This window comes from Elephantulus edwardii, unplaced genomic scaffold (genome assembly GCF_000299155.1).
Source record: "Elephantulus edwardii isolate Elephantulus edwardi_28Jun2011 unplaced genomic scaffold, EleEdw1.0 scaffold00082, whole genome shotgun sequence".
Taxonomy (NCBI): Eukaryota; Metazoa; Chordata; class Mammalia; order Macroscelidea; family Macroscelididae; genus Elephantulus; species Elephantulus edwardii.
Window position 1 is genome coordinate 1,914,806 of NW_006399832.1, and position 7,566 is coordinate 1,922,371.

Sequence of the window (7,566 nt, forward strand, 5' to 3'; positions counted from 1 at the left end):
AATCCTAACGCCACACGTCTCCTCATAGAGCCCAGCCTCTCAGATAATCTGCTCTGCATACAGGTTGAAAAGGTATGGAGATAGGACACATCCCTGGCGCACACCCTTCCCAATTTTGAACCATTCAGCGTTGCCCATGCTGGGTGGAGTAGAGGGACAGCGCAGGAGGGGAAGACCCTCTGTGAGGTGGACTGATTCAGTGACTAGAGTAATCAGGATGGGTGTGTCAGAGGCAATGTGATTGGCACAGGATAGAGCAAGGTTTAGGGCTGTTGTACATAGGGTCGCTATGAGTCGCAAACGACACGACGGCACATAACAACAACCTATGGTCACCTGATTTTTGACAAGGAGATGAAATCAGTTAAGTGGGGAAATGATAGCTTTTTTAACAAATGGTATTGGCAAAACTGGAAAACTAACTGCAGAAAACTCAAGCAAAATTCACAACTCACTCTGTACACAAAAACCAAGGACTATAAACTTCTTTAGAAAAAGCTTAGAAGAACTCTAGAAGCCCTAATCCACAACATAAACAGTCTTCCAAGCATCCTGAAAAATCTACATCCAGGAGAAAATAAAATAGAAGAATGGGACCTTCTAAGAATCAAATATCTATGCACATCCAAAAACTTACCAACAGGGTAAAAACGGAAGCCACAGACTGGGAAAAAATATTTGGTAATGACATGTGATAAGAGACTTATATCTAGAATTTATAAAATACTCAGGCACCACAAAAAGATAAAGGTAAATAACCAAATTAAAAAATGGGCACAGGATATGAACAGAACAGACACTTCACCAAAGAAAACATTCAGATGGCCAACAAACACATGAAGAAATGTTCAAAATCCCTACCTCTAAGAAAGATGAAAACCAAAACAACTATGAGATATCATCTCACACCAGTAAGAATAGCAATATTTAACAGAAGAGCAAAAATCAAATGCTGGCAAGGTTTCGGAGAAACCGGAATGCTTATTCACTGTTGGTAGGAATGTAAAATAATGCAACTACTTTGGAAGGCAGTATGGCACTTTCTCAAAAAGTTGCAAATAGAAATACTATTTGACCCAGCAATTCCATTATTGAGAATATACTCGAAAGAAACCATAACTGCTACCCAAGCAGATATATGCACAGCCATGTTTTTGCTGCTATGTTCACAATAGCAAAGAGTTGGAAAGAACCTAAATGTCCATCAACAAATGAATGGATAGAAAAGTTGTGGTATATTCACACAATGGAATACTACACTGCTTAGAAAAACAAGGAACTCATGAAATATTATACAAAATGGGTGACCCTGGAGGACAATATGCTGAGTGAAATATCTCAGTCACAAAAGGACAAGTATTGCATAGTGCCACTGTTGTAAAATGGGACTGACATGGATGTCAAGGGGAGACTGAGAAAGAAGGGATAAATTATGTATATACTGCACTGAAACAGATGAAGGAGAGAACTATTTTAAAGGAGCATATGATTAGGTATTATTGCCATGACAGGAGTCCAGAATGAAGACTGCATAGTGGAGTGGACTTATGGGGGAGGGATTGTATAACAATGAAAGACTTTTTCTTTTACTCTTCAAAGAGAAGAGCAAATTGGGGGAAGGGGTGGACAGGGAGAAAAGTACAACCGTGAATGAATGGAAATCCAAAGTCTCTGTAAACTTTCACGACAATTCCTTTAAGAAAAGATACTAAAAAGTAAAAAAAAAAAAACAACCCAGCCCCAAAACACACAACTGAACACCCAATAACTATTTGCCCAGGGAAAAAACTCAGAAGGCAGGAAGGGATGTTATATTTGTTAGATGTCATCAAGCCAATTATAACTCAGAGATTTTATGGACAATAGATCATGTCCAAAGATTGTGAGACAAAATGTCACCATACCTCTAAAAAACACCCTGCTTACATTTCCTCCAAGACAGATTTGTTTGTTCTTTAGCAGTTTGTTGTATATTCAAAACTCTCACTAACATTACAATTCAAAAGCATCAATTCTTCTTTAGTCTTCCTCATTCATTGTCCAACTTTTAGCTGCATACAAATACCATGACTGGGGTCAGACAATCTTAATCATAAAAAGAAAGCGAGAAGAATGCTGTTACATAAAACAAAATCTATATGAATAATTGAATGGAAAACTTGTCAACTATCATAAAAAGCAGGGAAAGTAAAAACAACAACAACAACAACAACAATAAACCAAACAACTAATGTTTTTTTAATTGTGATGTTGGCAAAGAATATTGAAGATCCCATGGACTGACAAAAGAACAAACAAATCTGTCTTGGAGGATGTATAACAAGGGTACTCCTTAGAGGCAAGGCTGGTAAAAATTAATCTTACATACTTTGCGGACCTGTTGTTAAAAGGGGCCAATCACTGGAAAAAGACATCATGAAAGAGTCTGTGAAACAGAGGAAGACCTTCAAAAAGAAGAACTGAATCAGTAAGTATAACAGTGGGCTTGAGAGCATTGGAGAGTGCACAAGGATGGCGCAAGATTAGAACAAGGTTCCAATCTGTTCACAGAGTTGCTATGAGTTGTAGTGAACTGGAGAGCAAGTAACAACAAAAAATGTAATAGAGAAGCTATGTAATTATCCCCCTAAGACCTGATAAGCCAAATAGTTGTAAAAAAGGATTATGGGTGGAAATACACTCCTTAATACATCACAGCCCTAAGAGGACGATGTAAGGAAAGTTTGCCTAGGAATATATATAATATAGCTAATATAACTTTTATCTCAGTAGCGATAAAAGGGAAGAAATTTGAGCCCAGAAGTGGGAATCTTGCTGCTATCAGTAGTAATTACCACAAGTGGAGTACTTTTTTTGGACCTGGGTCCTTTCTTAAGCTCCTTGACACTAAGGAGGGTTAAGACACATGGGGCTCTCTGAAGATGGAGTGGCCTACAGAAGGTTCAGGAAATAAGGACTTTCCTCCACAAACGATGGAAGAAAGCAGGCCCTTCCCTACTTGCAAGAGTATCTTGAATTTGAACGTCTATCCTAAACTGTAAAAGAATAAATTTATGTTTGTTAAAGCCATCCACTTGTGGCATTATAGCTGAATTACAAAACAAAGACAAGAGAAGCAAGGAGTACTTTGTCTTGAAACCAAATGCACAGTTCATAAAGTTAAATACTGATAAGCTGGAACTCAACAAAACTAAAGCATTTTGTTCTGTAATAGTGTTTCTGTGCAGTTCACGCCCTAATTTGCATCTCCCTCATCGGGATAAAGAATTAAGCTAGGTGGGAGAGACTAGAGGAGATGGTGTCCAAACTAGTAAAGTATCAGTGTGAAACAATCTTAATGGTTCTTGGGTGAGCTATTCTTATTATACAACTAGTGTGGGGGACTGTTAGAAGGGCTGTTGTACGTTTTGCACAATATTATCCTGGCATGGAATGAGCCCTTGTTAAAAGGCATGGCCAAGAGGGAAGGCAAAGGGACAGGAGTAAAAGTGAAAATAAAGTTAGTTTCATTAGAAACGATATGTCCTAGAGGAAGGAACAAATTGGACTGTCCTCCAATGGAAGGAAGTAATAAAGGATGCATAGAAATAGTTACCTTCCTGAGAAAAGAATCAGGAATGGGTCTCTCTGAACGCAAAGAAATGCAGGAGATACCATGCCACATTGTCATGGGTTAACAAAGCTTGTTTCCTTCCTTCCTTATGTGGGCATGCTTTATGCTTGAGTGTAGCCTTGTGGGAAGTTTAAAATTTGGTAGGTGGTTCCCATTCTGATCCATTGTTGTTACTGACATCACAAGTCCATCCTTTCTAAAGTCACTGGTTTCATGACAAATCATTCATGTACCTAAACACTAATTAAGCTGCTCTGGGTACAGCCTCTGCTACACCTATCAGGACAATGAGGCATTTTGATCTAGTTATGTGCTCCCTGGTTTTATTGGGTAAGACTTAGTCTTAGCCACTTGGTCTGTTGTGTCCTTTACCATTTATTGGCCCCTAGCATGAGCTTTTGCCTTCCTTATCTCATTGGCATCCATTTGAAAATTCTTTCTAACCAATATTATCTCATTTTTCCTGACTTATCCAATTATAACCCTAACAACAAGCCCTTATGAAAATGATGAAAAGCAACCTACAGACTGGGAGAAAATATTTGCAAACCACATACCTAACAAAAGAGTAATATCAACAGTATATAAAGAATTCTCAAAGATTCAACAGTTTAACACACCACTCTTGCCAAAAGATAAGTCAACTCAAAGAAACTTAACAAAGATGCAGAATTAAACTTCATAGTAAGCCAACTCTACCTTGTGTATGTATTCTGAACACTACACCCAACTCAATTCACTTTCTTTTCAAATGCACATGGTACATTCTCCTATCACATATTAGGGTACAAAGCAAGCCTCAACAAATTAAAAACACTGAAATAATAGAAAGTATCATCTCGGACCACAATGCCATAAAACTAGAAGTTAACCAAAAGAGCATAAAGCCAATAAAGCCAACAATGTTGAACTAAATAATGCCCTACTAGAACCTGACTTATAGAAGAAATAAAGAATGAAATAAAAAAGTTCTTGAAGCAAACGATAATGAAAATTTAGTAAAGGCAGTCCTCAAGGGCCAGTTCATAGCAATAGGCAAACACATAAAAAAAATATAAAAATAAATTATCTAACCCAATACCTTCATCAAATTAAAAAAAGAACAACAATCTAACCCAACAGCTTCTAGAAGAAAGGAAATTATAAGAATAAGAGCTGAAATCAATGACTAGAAAAGAGAAAAAGAACTGAAACCATTATTAAGACCAGGAACTTGTTTTTCAAAAAAATCCAATAAAATTGACAAACTATTGGCAAATTAGCAAGAAAAAAAGGAGAGGACATGAATAACTAAATTAAGGAATGATAGAGGTGACATTACAATAGTACCAAAGAAAATTAAATCAAGAATATCAGAATATTATAAAAAGCTATACTCGGATATGGTCTTTGCAATCATTTGCTATAGACTAGGGATGATAGAAGGAGAATTGATGCCTTTGACCTGTGGTGCTGGAAAAGAGTGTTGAATATACCATAGACTGCTAAGAGAACAAACAGGTTCGTTCTGGAGAGGGTGAAACCAGGTTGCTCTTTGGAGTCAAGGAAGCTGAAGCTTTGTCTGATATACTTTAGACATGTTGCAACAAGGGACCAGTCCTTGGAGAAGGACGTCATGTTTGGGAGGGTAGAGGGACAGAGCAGGATAGGAAGACTCTTGATGAGATGGATTGATTCAGTGACTAAGGTAATGAGGGGTTGGTGTGTCAAAACAGTGAGATTGGCACAGGATAGAGCAGGGCTCAGGGCTGTTGTACACAGGGTCACTTTGAGTCATGGTCAACTCGACAGCACATAACAACAAGAAGAACAATATTCAGATAAATTTGAAAACTTAAAGGAAATGGACAAATTCCTTGAAACTCATGCCCTTCCCAGATTGACACAGTCAGATGTAGAACATTTGAACAGACCCATAACAAAAGAAGAAATTGAGCAGGTCTTAAAAAGACACCCCCGCAAAAAGTCTTGGACAGATGGCTTCACAGCAGAATTCCACCAAACATTCAGAGAAGATTTGTCACCAATTCTACTTAAGTTATTTCAAAATATAGAAAAAAGAAGGAACATTCCCAGATATATTCTACGAACCAAACATCAGCCTAATACTAAACACCAGGCAAAGACAATACCAAAAAAGAAAACTACAGACCAATATCTCTAATGAATATAGATGCAAAAGCCTTAACAAAATCCTAGCCAATAGAATCCAAAAGCACATTAAAAAAAATTTGTCATGACCATGTAAGATTCATAATAGGTATGCAAGGATGGTTCAACATGAGAAATCAATCAATGTAATTTACCACATTAATAAGAACCATATGATAGTAGGAATTGGTGCAAAAAAGGAATTTTACAAAATCTAACACTGAGCAAAGACACAGAGCAAAACTAGATTAGAAGGGAATTTCCTCAACATAGTCAAAAGTATATATGCAAAACCAAGAGCCAATATTATTCACAACAGAGAAAGAATAAAAGCATTTTCTTTATGATCAGGGACCAGACAAGGATGTATACTGTCACCACTGCTATTCAAAATTGTATTGGAAGTGATTGCTTCTTGCAATACAACAAGAGAAGGAAATAAAAGGCATCCTGATTGGCAAAGAGATGGTTAAACTGTCACTCTATTCAGATGATATGATAGTGTACATAGCAAACCCCAAGGAATCAACAAAAAACTACTAGAGCTAGTAGATCAGTTTAGCAGAGTGGAAGGATACAAGAACAATATCCAAAAATCAGTAGGATTCCTCTACAGTAACAAAGATAACTCAGATAAGGAAACCAAGAAAACAATGCCATTTACAACAGTCAACCACAAATTGAGATACTTGAGAGTGAACCTAACTAGAGACACAAAAAACCTATATAAAGAAAAGTACAGAACATTTCTGTAAGACACAATAAAAGAAATGGGAAAATGTGCCCTATTCAAGAGTCGGAAGACTCAATATTGTGAAAATGACAATCTACCCAAAAGCAACCTACATGTTCAATACAATCCCAATTCAGATACTAAATTCATTTTTCAAAGAAACTGAAAGGGAAATTGTCAAATTTATTTGGAGAGACACGAGACCAGTGAATAAGCAAAGTACTTAGGAAAAACAAAAATTATGTGGGAGGCATTGCACTCCCTGACCTCAAAACCTGTTGCTACACAATAGTAGTAGCCAAAACAGCATGGTAATGGTACAATGGCAGGTACACAGACCAATGAAACAAAATTAAGAACCCAGAAATGGAACCAACTATTGTCAACTGATATTCGACAAGGAAATACAACCTATCAAATGGGGAAATGATAACCTCTTTAACAAATGGTGCTGGCAAAACTGGACTGCTACCTGTAGAAAGCTGAAACAGGATCCACATTTCACACCAAACACAAAAATCAACTCAAGGTGGATCTGAGACCTAGAAATAAAGCCCAAAACCATAAAGCTCATAAGAGACAAACTGGAACCAAGCTTAAAAGGCCTTGTCAACAGTATAAAGAAACTTCCAAATACTGCCAGAAATGCACAATCTGAAGAGGATAAAATTGATGAATGGGGCCTTCTAAAGATTAAATCTCTGTGCTCAACAAAAAATTTTTTCCAACAGGATGAAACGAAAACCTACTGACTGGGAACAAACATTTGGCAATACCATCTCAGACAAGGGTCTCATAACAAAAGTTTACAGAGTCCTACAAGGTCTCCAGAAGAAAAAGACTGATAATCCAATGACAAAATGGGCAAGAGACATCGAAAGACTTTTCAGAGAAAAGGACATTCAGATGGCCAATAGACACATGAATAAATGCTCCAAATCACTGGCAATGAGAGAGATGTAAATCAAAAAAAGCAGTATGGCGCTTTCTCAAAAAGTTGCAAATAGAGATACCATTTGACCCAGCAATTCCACTACTGGGAATATACCCTGAAGAGACCATAGCTGAC